Here is a 16,460-nt window from a genome sequence, read left to right as displayed (position 1 = left end):
AGCAGGAGACAATTTTAACACTAATAATGCACACTAAGCATGAGTACGAACCTCATCAACGTACACTATATATACTTGCAGACATTTTGTCTTTCGGGCATTTGAGAGGATGAAGAAGGGCACAATTAACACACAATGACATTTTGTCAGCCATGCATGTCATTTACTCCCTGCCCGTTCCTAATGAACAGTGTTCACTCTTCTATGGCAAAAAGTAAGATTATATTGCTGTTTCATCTGCAAAAATGTGGCCAATTATTATTGTTTTAAATATCATCCGGCCAGCCGAGTAATCGGTCGGGCCTTAATACAAAGTCCAGACAGATATACAAATTGTGCATTTAAAAAAAGAACAGGAACCTAATTATGTCTGTCTGAGGGAGAATGCAACCGACATCACAAGAGAAAATCCACTTGTCCAGTTTCATCAGAGTGGAACCTGCAGGGGAGGCTGGCTGTCACTACGCCTGGCTGTGATGGAACCGCAGGGGGAGAGTAACCCGAAGGCTACAACACCCCGCTCAAGTCACCAACATGCCAAATGTGCATCCGCGATGCACACACAACGTTGCACTCTCTTTAAAAAGAAACGATACAAGTAGGAGCAGCTGATGTTGTGCTGCTTCCAGACCGCACTGATTTTCCTCTGCGCCGTCTGCGACTACTAGCTTCTTCCTCAACAAAAAGCTTGTGGAACATATTTAAATTCACTTTTGCAGATGCGGACAAACAACAAATTCTTAGAGTATCTGTACAGGAGGCATATTCAAACATCCCAAAATAATACATAAATGGATTTCTTTGGGAACCTGCGCTTCTTATAATAAGGACACAGATATTCGAATAAGAAGGGACTTAAAAGCAATTGCAATTATTATTTTTTTTTTAATGAAGGAATCATGCTGGGGCGGCACGGTGGACGACTGGTTAGCACGTCCGCCTCACAGTTCAGAGGTCGTGGGTTCGATCCCGGCTCCGGCCTCCCTATGTGGAGTTTGCATGTTCTCCCCGTGCCTGCGTGGGTTTATCCCAGGTACTCCGGTTTCCTCCCACATTCCAAAAACATGCATGGTAAGTTGAGTGAACACTCCGAATTGCCCTAAACTGATTGTGAGTGCGGTTGTTTGTCTGTCTCAGTGTGCCCTGCGATTGGCTGGCAACCAATTCAGGGTATCCCCCACCTACTGCCCAAAGACAGCTGGGATAGGCTCCAGCATGCCAGCGACCCTTGTGAGGATAAGCGGCATCGATAATGGATGGATGGATGGAATCATGCTGCTAATTTTGCGCAAGAAAATTACAAGTGACCCAAAGTATTTAAACTGAGTGATGAAAACAGTGTAATCAACTTTTGGTCAATGAACGAAGTTCAATCAATGATGGTCATGAGGCAGGGGCGGAGCCAGTACCTGGGTAATGGGTGGACCTGGAAAAATCAGGGTGGGCCTGAATATTTCTCTCAGTGAGCACAATCCTCCTGTCTATATATATATATAAGACAAAATCAACTCTTTTCTCTTTGTTTGAATATTCATACCTTGGTTAAAAAATGGTAAAAAAGTAAAAGCAAGGCAAAGCTTTTACCACATGATTCTTTTTGAGTTGTCTGCTAAGAACAAGGCCCAACAGAAGTGAGCGATGCTAACCTGGCTGCATTACTGGCTGGCCAAACAGCACCAAACAGAATCAAGCAGCGTGAGCGTGGCTACAGACAGTCCAAGCAATCCCCCTCCACCGAATCCCCCACGGCGCCGTTCAATTCAGTCGCGCTGCGGGCCATCCGCGCCTCTCGGTGATCTGACAAGCATGAAAGGTTGGCAAGGCGGGCATGAGGTATCGCTTTCAAGTCCGCCACATCAAGGCAAATGGATTGATCGCAACGGCGACAACAGTGATTGACTGCGGAAGTGATGAACCGGTGTCACCGGATAGGCCGCCGCCATCTCACGTAAACGGCACAGAGTGTGTTTTGGGTCACTTGGAGGTTTCATGGGTGGAGTGGTGGGCAGGACATTTTTACCAGATGGGAGTTTTTCGAGATATGAAATGGTGAAATGAAGACATGACAGGAATTGTTGTTTTTCCCTGGTGCCATGTTGCCAGTTTTCTAGGGTTCATGTCGCTGTTTGGATGTGACTAATAATGAAAGACTAACCTTGTAAATAATGGACAATATTTTTTCAAGTGATTCTGATTAATCCAAAATAAAGTTCATCTGTTCTAGTAGGCCTTTCCTGACATTTCTGCTTTCTAGCAGAAGCCTGAAGGTTTTGTGCCAACACGTTTTCAAACTGTTCATGATTCCTTCCACCTTGACTAAGCCCCAATTCCAAGTTGGAATAAAAAAACTGTCCCAAAGCAAAAGATTTTTTCTTTTTTTTAATTGAGCTGTACAGGTTGTAGGTTACATTAATGTTTTTGTTCTCGTCTCTTTTCAAATCTGCACTTTGATTAGACTTTTTAAATCTACTTTACAGTACTTGATTAATTAATTAATTCGTCGGTGTAATCAATGGCATGATATGTCTTCTTCCCCATTCCGGGTAATGCACTTTTGTTTCGTTTAGTTTTTTTTCATTTCAATTAGCTTCTTTTCAGTTTCACAGGGCCTAAATACTAATCCGAGATCATTTCAGACTTAGGACACACGTTTAATGTTCTTTTTTTTTTTAATTACGTCCTGTAGCTCTACAAATGTATTAAAAAATGTCCTGTCTTTTTGGGTCACCCTGTGTATAGTAGATTGTTTCACTCGGCTTCACTTGTGGTCCTCCACTTTGCATACTACCAAAAAAGTACACTTGAAACCCCCCCCGATTTTGTATTTACATTTCTGTAGCGTTCATAAGATATTGGCTTCATGACACTCAGGATGCGAGCGTGAGGCACAACTATGGAGAATTTCTTCAACGGCGAGCTGACCTTCAAATCAGCACATTGCAATTGGTATTATTCTCCCATACTGTGCTTGGTGTCACTCCGGCCCGCATGCTCCGGCCCTTTTTGAGTCGCTCATCTCCATCGTAATGACCTCCTCAGGGAGTCAGAGATGCCTTCTGCGGTGGCCCCAGCAGTTTGGCAAAGGGCTTCACCGCTTCATGTGAAATAGCAGAAAAAGCGTAGGCGAGCGTGGTGCCCAATGCCCTATTGATAAGAACTATAGGAAAAAGAAAAAAAAAAAAAGCGTGGCTGAGAAGCCAACACACCAAGATGAAATGGCCAAGCCCTCTCTCTGGGCAATGATGAGATGGAGTGGGGGGGGGGGAGAAAAGTCCCTTTGATTGTGTTTCTCTTTTCACAGTTAGTCCCTGAAAAACATTTCCCCCCAAAAGAAAGACTGAGTATCAGAGGAAAGAAGAATATTGCAGCTCCTTCAGTATTCAAAATGTCAACGGTTTTGAATCTCATGAGCCCGTTGCTGATTCCTGTGGCAAAAGGAGAGCAATTAATTTCTAAAATGTTGGCTACATACCCAGAAAAATAGAGGGTAATAATTTATGCTTGCAGTAAGATCCAGCTGTTTGGCAAACTACAAATGTCATCTAATATGATCTTAGAAATGCTTTGTGAATATTAACAGCAAGCTGGAGGACATTTTGAGGGTTCGCATTTCATTTCAAAATTATTTATGTGCTGCAAAGTTTGCGATCTGAGAAGAACGCTAAAAAAAAAAAAAAAAACGTGTCAAAAAGGAATTCATGCCAGCGTTTGAATGTAGAAAATATACGAAAAATAACTTCCCTCTTGATGCTAAAATTTGAGCCTTGCGCCCAAGTCAACAGTGCAACTTTGCAAACGCGGCACCTATTGGAAAAACAAAACACATTTGTTACAGTTTCCTGATGCACTTGGCAGAAGAGAATCATTTCAATCAATTAGAATCACATCGAGGCTGTCGTCAAGCTGACATGTGGCAACACCCTCTGGATTCGGCGCCGCATCGACCAGTCTCTATTATGCTAATAAAAGTGTCTATTTTGGGAAAAGGTTGTGACAGAGGCGCCATTTGCAAACCTGACATCAGGCTGTTAGATTAACATTAATCTGTTTGGAAAACAGCAGTGGGTGTGAAATCTTTCAGAAAACACTGCTCTTGATACATGGCCTGGCCTGTGAATCTTGTTGTGTTTGTATTTAACATATCCAGCAAATGTTGAAATATGTGAAGACCTTGTGGGATATTGGGAAATGTGTGCCAATCAAGGGTTAGCTCATACACGTCCAAAAAGAGTTGTCAATTTTATATTTTGTTTCTCATAAATCGATACTACCTACGACCATTTACCACGTCATCTGTTATTTTAAAGCATTATCAACCTATTTAATAAAAATCAAAGAAAGCTTGAGAACAAGCAAGATGGCATTTTCTTTGTTCTTTTTTGATTTCCTGAAATTCCGCCTGACAGTCACGATATGTGATAGAGGTTGTCCTCGTTTTGATCTACTGTATTACACACCCAGCCATTCATTTTCAATGTCACATATTCTCTTCAGGCTCAAGGAGACGCTGCAATCTATCGCAGCTGACTCAGAATGAGCGGTGACGCAGAGCGAGGGACCAGCAGTCACTCACATCCAGCCACGTGAAAATATGGCTGCTTCCAAACCGAGCACGCAGAGCCGATCTGCCACGGAAAGCCCGTTTTTAATACAAACATGATCATAAAAGCGTGACGCACATCTGTAAGACAGCTATTCTTAGGAATTGTGGTGGCAAACGTAAACACTGGATCATCTCACGCATAAACAGTTGATGTGAGATCTTCAAACGGAATGACCAGGAAGTCTGCAAGTATACCCGACGATGGTCGCAATCTCCAACGGCGCCATCGCGAGACAGAGACAGACAATAAATAACTGAGCAAGCTTGCTTTTATAACAAAAAATATTCAATATTACATTGTTGTTTGGGGAATACGGGAACTCTCGAAATGTCTACAGCATTTCCTGTAGTGCGAGACGAGTCGCCATCAGTCCGTTATTGAGGGCAGCTGTACTGTACGACTTGTGTTCGGCAATGCGGAGACGTTTGTGAATCAAACTATTGCGTCTTGGTTTGTGGAATTGTGCATCACACCAAAGACTAAACACATTGAAAAAAAAAAAAAAAAAGTATGGTGGTAAGGGCAATGATCGAATCATTTTAATTGTCCAACTTAAAATGCAGCTTGCTGCCTACATATTTTGAGTTCAATCAGCTTATTCTTTTATTTTTGCAGTGAAGATACAAGATTAAGAATTTACTTTATGAAATTCTTAATCTTGTATCTTCACTGTAAAAAGAAAAGAATAAGTTAATTTAGGACACACAGTGTGCTTTTAAGATTTTTAGCCGTGTCCTAATAAGAAGAAGCTTGAACTGTATCGCACTTATTATTGTACAAATTCATAATACTGTACTTTGATAATGTATCTCAAAGATGAAGTCAACCACAAAATGTTCTTTACAAGAAAATAATCTATGCGCCTTAACTAGTTTAAACAAGGCATCCTGATGGATTGATTGCATTTGTGGAATATGAGTTAAGCAGCAAAATCTACCCGTTTTTGGCCATGTCAGAAGGCAGCCATTTTGCCACTTTCTGTCAACTGAAAATGACATCAGAGTTACTCAGGGCTCTGGTAACGACCAATCACGGCTCACCAGTTTTCTGAATCTGACCCGTGATTGGTCGTTACCTGAGCTCTGAGCAACTGTGATGTCAATTTCAGTCGACAGAAAGTGACAAAATGGCCGCCCCTTGAGCTGGCTAAAAACAGGTGGATTTTACTGTTTAACTCTCATTTCACAGACACAATATTAATCAGAATGCCGTGCTGGGACTAGTTGGTCTGCCTTCCATGTAAAGAAAATGCTTGGGTTGACTTTTAAGATAAATGAATCTAATAAACCTGTAGGCTACTTGCTTCTCAAGTTGTTTCCAATGACACTCCAGCAACATAAGTTGCACTGACGTTGAAAATGACAGCCTTTGCCAAGCTTGTAACAAATGCTAACAGTGTATTTACAAGAACAACTACATTTCCGTAAACAGATTATCAATTCAGAGCTTGCCAGGGGTGTGCAAACAGACACAAACTACACATGGATTTTCATAACTGTTCAGCGCCACACGCACGCACTGTCTGTTTGTACAAAGGGTGCGTTTGTGGCCCGCTGCAGACGGCGGCAGCTGGCTGTGCTGCAAAAAGCCCCCCCTTCCCTTTTTAATGCTCACTCAAAGTGGATGATGAGGAGTCGGCGCAGTAAAATGACAATAACAAGCCGTACGGCCAAGATGAAATACGATCAGGGTGACGGAGAGTCCAAGTGAGCGTGCTTCCTGAATGACAAACAATCATTTGGGAACACATAGTGTGTATAAATAAGGTCAAATGTTTTCTTTGAGACTGTACAAGGCGCCGCTCGTGGCGGTCCGGAGTGGAACAAAGATCAGAGCGATGCAGTCTGAACGCTTCCCCCTCGTCGAACGCAAAACTGTGACAAGAAAACACTCCTTGCTTCTGGTTATTTTCCCATGTTAAGTGTACAAAATGCTAATTAGCAGTGCACAGTGGCGCCTTTTAACAGAAAAAACTGTTTTTCCTCCCATTTGCCTTTTTGCAGCTTTCACTCAAGGATGAGAGCTGTCATACATTTTGTATCCCGTTGGTGTGTGTGTGACTCATTGCATGTCAACTTTAAACGACAAGATGCTCCAAATAAAGTTGTATGCGATTCGATTAGCGCCGCAGGTTATCCTTTCTCCTGACAGACTACAACAAGCGAGGCAGAGGGAGAAAACGTGGCATCAAATATTCAGCACCCACATCGCCCGTGGTGTCAAGAAAATCTTGTGGTGCTGTTTTATTTTTATTTTTCAAGATGTAATTTGATTTAATTGAAGCAGAGGGTCTTGCCGCACGCCATTTTTACCGAGGCAACTCGTCCAGTGAAAACAGCGAAAGCAATCTGGAGCTGACTTGACATGCAATATTCTTTGAAAACAACGAAGGGGAAAAAAACGAAGCTCAAAATGTTTTTTTTATTTTAGATGGCATAAACAGATCATTACACCCCCTTTGGATCTTTCATTTGGAATAATTGTCATTCTTAAATTACAAAGCACAACACAAGATTCCGGAATAATAACCCAAAAAGGCGGCATGAAGTATATTCATAGTTAGAGCAGACTTAACATGCATGTCAGCTTCGTTGAAGACTTAAAATTGTCTGTAGGTGTGACTGTGAGGCTGAATAATTGTTTGCAACATCATCAAAGTCTCCACTGACCACGAGGAGTGTGAGAGCGTGTGCGATGTCACTTGCTGGAAACTGAAGTTTGAATGTAAACAAACAACTGCAGTTTTTATTAATAGCCGCTAGTTCGTCCATTGGTGTGTAGCACAAAAAAAGATGGTGTTGCGTCAAAGCCCCTCGCGTCCAGATCATTGTAGACGAAGGCCTATAAAGTCGATATTCTCCACTAAATAAATATCACGGCTAAACCACTGCAATAGTGCAAACAATTTAGCATGAGGTAAAAGAATAGGAGGGCAGAACGTACAAATAAAGGAGTCAAGGGAGCTACTGCTGAGTCATAGGCGCACACCAAGCGTCTTCCACCAAAAATTGTCACGGCTAAAACACTGTAAATAGTGTTTTACACACTGTAAAAAAACGCCACAAAACGAAAAAAAAAAAAATCGTTGGAAAAGTACAAATAAAGAGGGAAAAAATGGTGCGACGACAATGGGCTAGGTTTTTTTCACCTTGTTTTCGTTTCAATATATCCAAAAGAAGCTTGGTCCAAAACGGGAACTGTGCTAGCAAAATTCATTTGCAAGTTTATCATTAGATTATTCATCGTCTGACTCGATTATCTTCCCCCTCCTTGCTTCTTTCCCTCCACAGCAACTGAGGATGGGATTTCAAACTGCTCCCACTGCTAATTATCAAACTGGAGCTTTATCTTGAGGTGCATTTCTTTTAGAAGTCAAATTATGAATTCTCACTTCGAGCAGGTACAGTATATGTCTGTGCGCAACCAGGTTTCCAATTTAATTAGGGCAAAATAATTACTTGGGAAAAGTTAGTTACTTTTGATGCCGATCTTAATTTACTATTCTCGCACTTCATTATAAGTCGTGAACACACGATGCTAGTGCACCGGAAACAAACACATTTTTCGCCAGCCCCACTCTGGGGCCACACGGGACACAGCACTTCTTAGGATCATGCATTATTTCCACTACTCCTAGCTACAGATTGAAAAGTGCCGCATACATTTATTTTCACAATGGCGTGGCTTCCAGCTTTTTAATTCACAGTTGATCCTCCTGAAAACTCATAAAATGTCAAATCCACCCAACTGAACTTTGGCAACTAGGCATGAGCATGTTATCTGGCAGACCGGTTGGCTATTTGGGACAACCTTAAAATAAAACATGTTGATGTTGTCTGAAGGGCACATGAAATGGTAAATGGGATGCTTCGTCAAATAGCATTTCTGCAAATTATGGAGCAAAAAAAAGCCTCCTCGGGCACATGCAGCCAAAAGTACAACACTTAGTGTTATGTTGGCTGCAGGACACACAGGGAGGACGAAGAGGCTGGCAAGGAGCCGCCCAGAAAAGGCCACATGGAGTTTTGACTGAATAACACACTGTCAGCATTAGGCTATGCTATATGTTATTCTACTCTGAATTTAACAAACTAAATTTGCTTGAAATTGAAATCTAAGAATACCAAAGACGCTATTCAGGTGGGAGGACAATTCATTTAGACCCGCTTTCGTTGACATGACCTTGATACTCCAGATTTCAATAATTTGGGATTATATAAAACCGAAGCAGACAGTCTGTCACATGACATAATAACAGCTGGTGTTGCAGGAAAAAGTGTTTGATAAATTTGAAACGGATCTTGGAAAACTCCATGAAAACGGTAACAACTGGCTTCACAGTAATCTGAAATCCCTCATCCGGAGAGCTTTGCCTTCTTCCTCCCAACGGATAGCTAATAACGTCTAGCTACTATGGCTCAAGGAGGCCGCATTGAGAGAGGTGAAAATCCACCTTTGGCCATAGTCAGAGCTCATTGATGATAGTGTTAGTGGGGTTTTGTGGTCTACATTTTGACTGTAAATCCCCTTCATTTCTTCCATTTTAACATGCTATCCTTCACTCGCAATAACCATGGATATTGCTGGCCCAAAATGGCCGCCACATCCCACTAATTGCATTTGTATTCATTTCAATAGTAAACATTGCCTCCTTTTTCAAACATTTTGGTTCATGAATGGAGTCACAGAACAAATTACACTAAATTTCCACTGCAGTTAAAAGATGAGCTAAAGTTTGACCTAACTCCTTCTTACTTCTTCTTTGTATTTTCTGGCAGTCTAGATGCCCTGTAGCAACACACTGCTGCTTACAGGTCAATCTTGGTACCACACCACACACGTACACATTTTTTGGAGACAATCAAAATGTCTGCCATGAAAGAGGCTGTCTGACCCTTCATCATGGCCAATTTGTCTGAAAACTGAGAACAGCACATCATATTAGGGTTAGCAAAAAAAAAAAAGAACAACGTTTCTTTGTTTTGTTTTTCTTCAAACATGTTGGCAAACACAAATTAGCTCAATATTTTCTTCTGTGGCTCCCTCTCACACTCGCTGTGACTTCTCATCACATCTCCTCATTTTATGTACAGGTTTGGATCACAGATCTTGTCACCTTTACCTTACAGCTGGGTCTCAGCTGTTTGTGACTGCACACTGTCAAGTTCTGCTTGGATCAGATTTTTGAAAAACTTCCCTCTCAAATGACAGAAATGAAAGGACTGATTTTTAGTGTCATCAAATACCTTTGCTTTTTTTTTTTTTTTAATTCATCAGCCCGCATAGTTATACACGGCATGTATGTAGAATTCCTTTCTCGAGGCCTGAGTCTGTAATTGTACTTTAGTATGTAAGCATGTTCATTTTAATGCATGAGAGACTGAGAGAAGGACAATATATTTCTGTAACCGTAAAACTGTAAATTGTTGTACTTCTACAGCTTTTTGGATTTGGCTGAGCAGCATCACTCACTGGCCAGTGCAATTAAAAATAAGATATTTCTCTTCTTCTTGCTACAACATTCAAATTCTCTAACTAATAAATAGTGTCTGTGTGTACACACAAATGTAATGAGAGCCTCTGGCATGTTTACACATTTGCAATAAACAAAAACAATCCGTTTTTATACAATTATGTGACATTTCATTGTTTTTTTCAGTTTAAAAAAAAGTGTCTGTATTGCAACATGGTGGTCTACAACTGTAACTCTTACTCATGTTTTTTTCCAGCAACAGTTCAGCTCCAATGGGAATTTTGAACCTGAGAGACATCTCCTTGAGTGTGAATTCTGCTATACGTGCTGGACAAACATCCATCCCAGTAGTGTTCATGTTCATTGGCCTTCAGACTCCCGAATAACAAGCAGTGTGAGGATATACAAGTACTAGATTGTGAGCTGGACAAGCCACACTACTCTTTTTAAGCATACCGTCGCTGTCCTATGAAAAACTCCTATGTCCAATTTTGTATTTTCTTTTAATTTTCACGTTAATGGAAGGTGTGTATATATATATATATATATATATATATATATATATATATATATATATATATTCTTTTTTTTCTTTACTTCATTATTTTCTGCTTCATTTCTTGAAAGACTTCATGGTCTTCATGTTGAATACAGTAATATATCATTTAATTGTTTGACACATTGATGAATATATATATACATAAGATATGTTTTATTTCATTATTTGGGGGGGTAATATTGGTTATGATTTAAAGGAAAAAAGTGTCTAAGCACTTTCAAACCTCCATAGTATATTAGTATGCTAATATAAAGCCCTCGTGCTACAGAGGTGGTACATAAATATGAAATGATTGTAGCCTCCCTAGATGGCTGAATATGATCTCTGAAAAGACATTTATTTTTTATTTCATCCTCCTGAATTATCTACATAGCGAACTACAGTCTGTGGCGTAATGGTGCACTAACCTTGATGCCTTGGAGTTAAAGCTTCAGTGCCTGCAAGCTCGTTGTAGCTTAAATGTCACAGAGTTGGTCATTCTTGTGCTGTTGTTTTTTTTATGATACTAAAAAACTGAGCCGTCGTGTGCTAGACCTTCGTGTCCCCAGATGATGCTCAAAATAGATTTTCTGGTCGAAGTATGTACAGTGGTGCCTTGACATACAAGATTAATTCGTTCCGTCACCACATTTGCCGATTTACTGATTAATTTGGTAATCATGTATGTCGATTAATCGTTGCACCTTCACTTTGTATTATGTTTAGTTTGACAGTAACTTTAAACTAGGAGTGGCAATAAATAGCTTGAAGACTCGTTTTTGAAGATCTGCCAAACCGCTGATTGTCGTAGCGTGAGCTCAGTTTCGTTCGTGAATCCCCCAAAATTGTCCGAACGACAGCTCTTATCTTGAAAAACCCGAACGTCGAGTCACTCGTATTTCAAGGCACCAATCTACATCCCCTAAAGAGTTAGCACATGCCTTAAATGCGCAGTACAAAGACGAATCGAACCAGTAATCCAACATAATGCCGTATTCTCCTTTTTTATGGTAATCCTCTAATATAGGTTTCGCATCTTGCCTGAGCACTTCATTTCTCCCTATTATGGAGTGAGTCATACATTTTGTTGAGAGCACGCAGCCGAGACTGACTTCAAATCACGGTGTTAAGGGTAAACGTAATGACTTCCTCTAACAATGACAACACGCTGCCTTGATTTGCCCACAAATACGGAAAGCCAGGCACACTCGGAAAGCATACAAATGCAGTGTAAATACAGAGCTGATGATGAATAGGCCTAAAAAGTCAGCGTCGCCTTTCTAACTCTCAAGTCTGGAACTCGCGGCAATGAATTAGCGACACAAAGAAAAACACTGTATTGTGCCTGTAGAAAAAAAAAGTGCCTTAAACACGGGGCTCCTTCGCCATCCGCAACTCTCACAACAACCGCACATCCTGACAACTTCAAACGCGACGCCCGCGTTGTGTCCCGCCCGCGGTGTCGCTGTCATTTTGGCCTTGCAAAAGCTCACACGAAAGCACAGTGAGCGTCCCCGCTTGACCAAGGCCTGCAGCGGAGGACTGCATGAGCAGCAATCAAAGGGTTGCAGGCTGGAAAAGGTTCTCTGAGAATAGACTTGAAAACTGGGTGATAATGCTGTCAACACCGCCTGATAGAGTTGACCCACTGTGGAAAACGGACTGCATTTATAACATGGAAACACCAGGAGGAGCGTTTCTTCCTTCTAAGTTAGATCAGTCCAAAAATATAAATGTTTTATTTTTTTATTTTTAAGTGAAATTTGTTTTACAAAAAATGGTACCATGAAAATTAGACAACTCGTCGCCTATAATCAGCAGCTGGGTATTTATTCTACATTTTCCGTTTGAAAAGTTACATTTATTAAGACTAAGTTTTGCATATTGTCGCTGTCACGTGAAAAACACGTATGTCCATTTTTTAAAATAAATTTTCTTATTTTTACATGAATGGTGTTTCCGCATTACAGACATCGCACTAACGTGATTTTTTTTTTTTTTCCAAAATTGGACATAAATGTTTTTCACAGGACAGTGACGATATACATATAAATACCTACAACAATACATTTGATTTTATTTCATGTTTTAAAAGTTGGGTCAAATTCAGTGATTCTTTGTTGTACGACCAGATGGGACCGGCGTCCGACACTTTCAAATCACTAGCCGTTTCAAATACATTTCCAGAAAAAAAAAGGCTTCCAGTCCATAAATTATCTACTGTCAGATACATTTTATCATGATGGTTGTGTGCTCTCACCGTGCCATCGACCCTCAATTTTTTTGGGCCAGTACTGTACTTCTTCCTCATCAAATCTAATCACCTGACTCTGCAGGTTCCTTCATCTCCACTCCTCAAAATTAATGAGTATGCTGAATGTATAATGACGCGCAGCTCCATCTCACCGACTACGACCTCTGAAATCCCAATTATCTTTTATACATATCATAAGTGCTGGAGTTACCTGAACGTCACTGTGCAGTCATTTTCAGTTTACATGTAGATATAATTCGGCAGACTATGGCCAGGTTATTGGCTAATGAAGTCATAGAGGAAAACAATCCCACCCTTCGGCCGAGGGAGCCTGCAGCAAGTCCATCCATCCATCCATCCATCCATTATCTATACCGCTTATCCTCACAAGGGTGAGCCTATCCCAGTTGTCTTCGGGCAGTAGGCGGGGGACACCCTGAATTGGTTGCCAGCCAATCGCAGGGCACACAGAGACGAACAAACATCCGCACTCACAATCACACCTAGGGGCAATTTAGAGTGTCCAATCAACCTACCATGCATGTTTTTGGAATGTGGGAGGAAACCGGAGGACCCGGAGAAAACCCACGCAGGCACGGGGAGAACATGCAAACTCCACACAGGGAGGCCGGAGCCGGGATCGAACCCACGACCTCTGAACTGTGAGGCGGACGTGCTAACCAGCCGACCACCTTGCTGCCGCAGCAAGTCCAGCTGTGTTGAATTCAAATTCTACTAATTGTGGATTAAGAAGAAGGATGACTGAGAACCTCCATGGGCACAAAACACTCATATTAATACAATAGGTCCCACCTGGCTTTTAGAACGGTTTACCCCTTCATAAAAAGACTTAAAAGGCCCACACAGTATCATTCTTGCTTAAATGAAGCTTTCTGTCAGAGTGGATTAAGGCCCAAGACTTCCCTTCAGTTGTCTGGTTTATTTGCTACAAAGCTCTTTGAATGTAACATTATGAACATATAATATCCAATGTTAGGAGACTTTCACATGTGACTCACTCAGAGGTTTAAATGCTGCACGCAGTACAAGTAAATATTTTTAGAAATATAAAAAGTCACTGAATGACATGTAACAACATGCCGTAAAATCCTGTGTATCACGCGCAACCCCCAAAATCAACCCTGAAAATTATTTTTTGTCTGGTACCCATATAATACGCTACCCTGATTTGCTGGTACCCATGATTACCATCTGGTTGCATTTGTGCAAACGCATGTTTTCAATGCTCCCAAAACACAGTCTCACTATACACAATAAAACACGATGGTTGAAAGTTGTCTTATTTTTTACAGTTTTAGATCATCTTGGTGGTTGAAAGTTGACGATGGTGTAACAAACTGTTTTGCATTTTGCTGCTCAGTGTTGCTGTTGAAGGGGTCGCAATAAGCATGCCAAGCTAAGCCCTGAAATGCACGAGCTCGTATATCCAACACTTGTTCGCGAAGTGACGTCACAACCACAGTAGCAATTTCGCCGGCTTGGTTTGTTTAAAAAAGTGATCAGTAGGAACGGCAACTGTGTCAGGCTGTCAGCATCAAAGTCATTTACGACTCATAAACTGCTTTTGAAAAGTAATCTGACAGCTCTCGCCAGCGATGCTAAGCCGCTAGCGTGGCTGTCGCTAAACACTGGCAACCGGCGCCGTCGAATACAGTGTCAGCGTAATTAAGTCATTTTTTTTTTAGCGCACTTAATCAGCAATTGAATGTTATTTCAGGACGCCGTTGTGTCGTTGAAGTTGCTAGCAAATAGCAAAAGTTTGTGACGGGCAATGACTCGAGTCTGGAAAACGAGTCAAGTCAGCCGTTATGCCGCAACAGGCTACCGGGAACAAGTTCTTAATAAAAGCATACCATAAGCATAAGCATTGATCTCTGTATATAATTTGGTGGGTTGGGTTTATTCTGAAGTTGGCCTTCTTACCGCATTGGCGGTGTGATTCATTGCATGAACTATTGTTGCTGCGGTGCCTTGGCACTGTTTGGGACGAATAAAGGTGAAATAATTTGGTGTCATATTAACACCCGTGTATAATACTCCCCTCCGATTTGGGCTCATTTTTGGGTTAAAAATATGCACATCATACCCGGGATTTTACAGTAATTAAAGAGAATGACATGACATGATTGGTTTAAAAGATGCTCCTGTTAGAATCGTTTGATGGACTAAAATCCTTGCATGCGAAAATCCGGGCAATATTGGAGCACAGTTCAGGAGTGAGCTGCATGCTGAAGAGCGACTACAGAGCACAGTGACTCAGTGTTCCAGGTAGTTTGTTCTCTTCCTTGCTGCTTCATTTGCATTCAGCTTGAAGCGCATTCCTCGAGCTGCTCACACACCGAGGCCAAGGTCAGGTGATGTCTTGCTCGTGTCTTAAGACTTCCCGGGTCCGGACCTTTCACAGATGCGACTGTCCCACAAGCTCAGTGTAAACTCACTGGTCGCATCATTAGGTCGACAGGACGTGCCACATCTTGGATGCTTGGCTGTGCTCAGAGTGAACTAATCACATTCAAACTCATGTCATCTCCCATTTAAAGTGCCTCTGATTAACCTCAAAACGAATTGGGATGTTCTAGTCGGCTTTTTGTGACGAGCAGAAGCCTGAAGGTTTTGTGCTAAGACTGACTGCTATTTTGAACTGTTCTCTCCCTTGACTAAAATCACATTGCCAGCTAAAGGAACCATAACACATTTTCTTACGCGTTTGGGAGATTTTGTTAAGGTCTGATGAGACGTTTTGTCCATCATTTCAAAGGGTATGTTTACTTTTATTCCCCCTTTCAAAAATATTTTTGGTTTCAGTTAAGTTGTACAGGTTGTCAGTGGTGGAAATGTGTCACAATGATTTACCTTGGTCTCATTTGGACAGGGTGTGTAGACTTTTTAAATACACTACACTGCTAGTAAGGTGATAAGTGAGCTGTAAATATACATCCGGCGTTAATATCCTGGAAAAATTATGTCATCAGTCAAAATTTAACCTAATGGCAGCCTCTCTTTTTTTTTCTTTTGCCAAAAATGACAGCATGCTAAGGACCCTTTTTGGGCCCCCAAAAAGTTTGTAACCGCGTTGTAGAAACTTGGCAGTGACCTTTGCACAAAGCATTACACGCTAGACACTGTCAGGTAAGCTTCCCGTGGCATATAAATGGCACGATAAAGAGTGAATTAACGTCTTGAGCTGTTTTTAATGTCACATTTGCTTCTCTGTGACCTTGCACGAAGCATTCGCCTCACATCTCCCTCCGATGATAGACGGCTGCATTTTTGCTTTATGAGACTTTCATGCTCATCCCCTCCCTCATATGTCATCGCAGGTGGCGAGCTGACAACCCGACGATTCTATCAACACAGCTCGGAGGCAATATTCGGAAAAGTCTCCTTTTGTCTGCTACCAAATAGAAATATTTTGCTTGTTTTTGCTCACAATTATTTTCAGCACTGCGTGAAGGTACATTTGGATATATTGCATGGCCGTGCCTATTTGCATGTACAACTTTTGCGTAAGCATGTGCCATCTATTTTGAATTAAATGCGCAAGCAAGCCAAATGAAAACACTACAAACA

Source organism: Filicampus tigris, chromosome 14 (genome assembly GCF_054856515.1).
Source record: "Filicampus tigris isolate MCC_2025a chromosome 14, RoL_Ftig_1.0, whole genome shotgun sequence".
NCBI classification, from domain to species: Eukaryota; Metazoa; Chordata; class Actinopteri; order Syngnathiformes; family Syngnathidae; genus Filicampus; species Filicampus tigris.
This window is presented reverse-complemented; position numbering follows the sequence as displayed.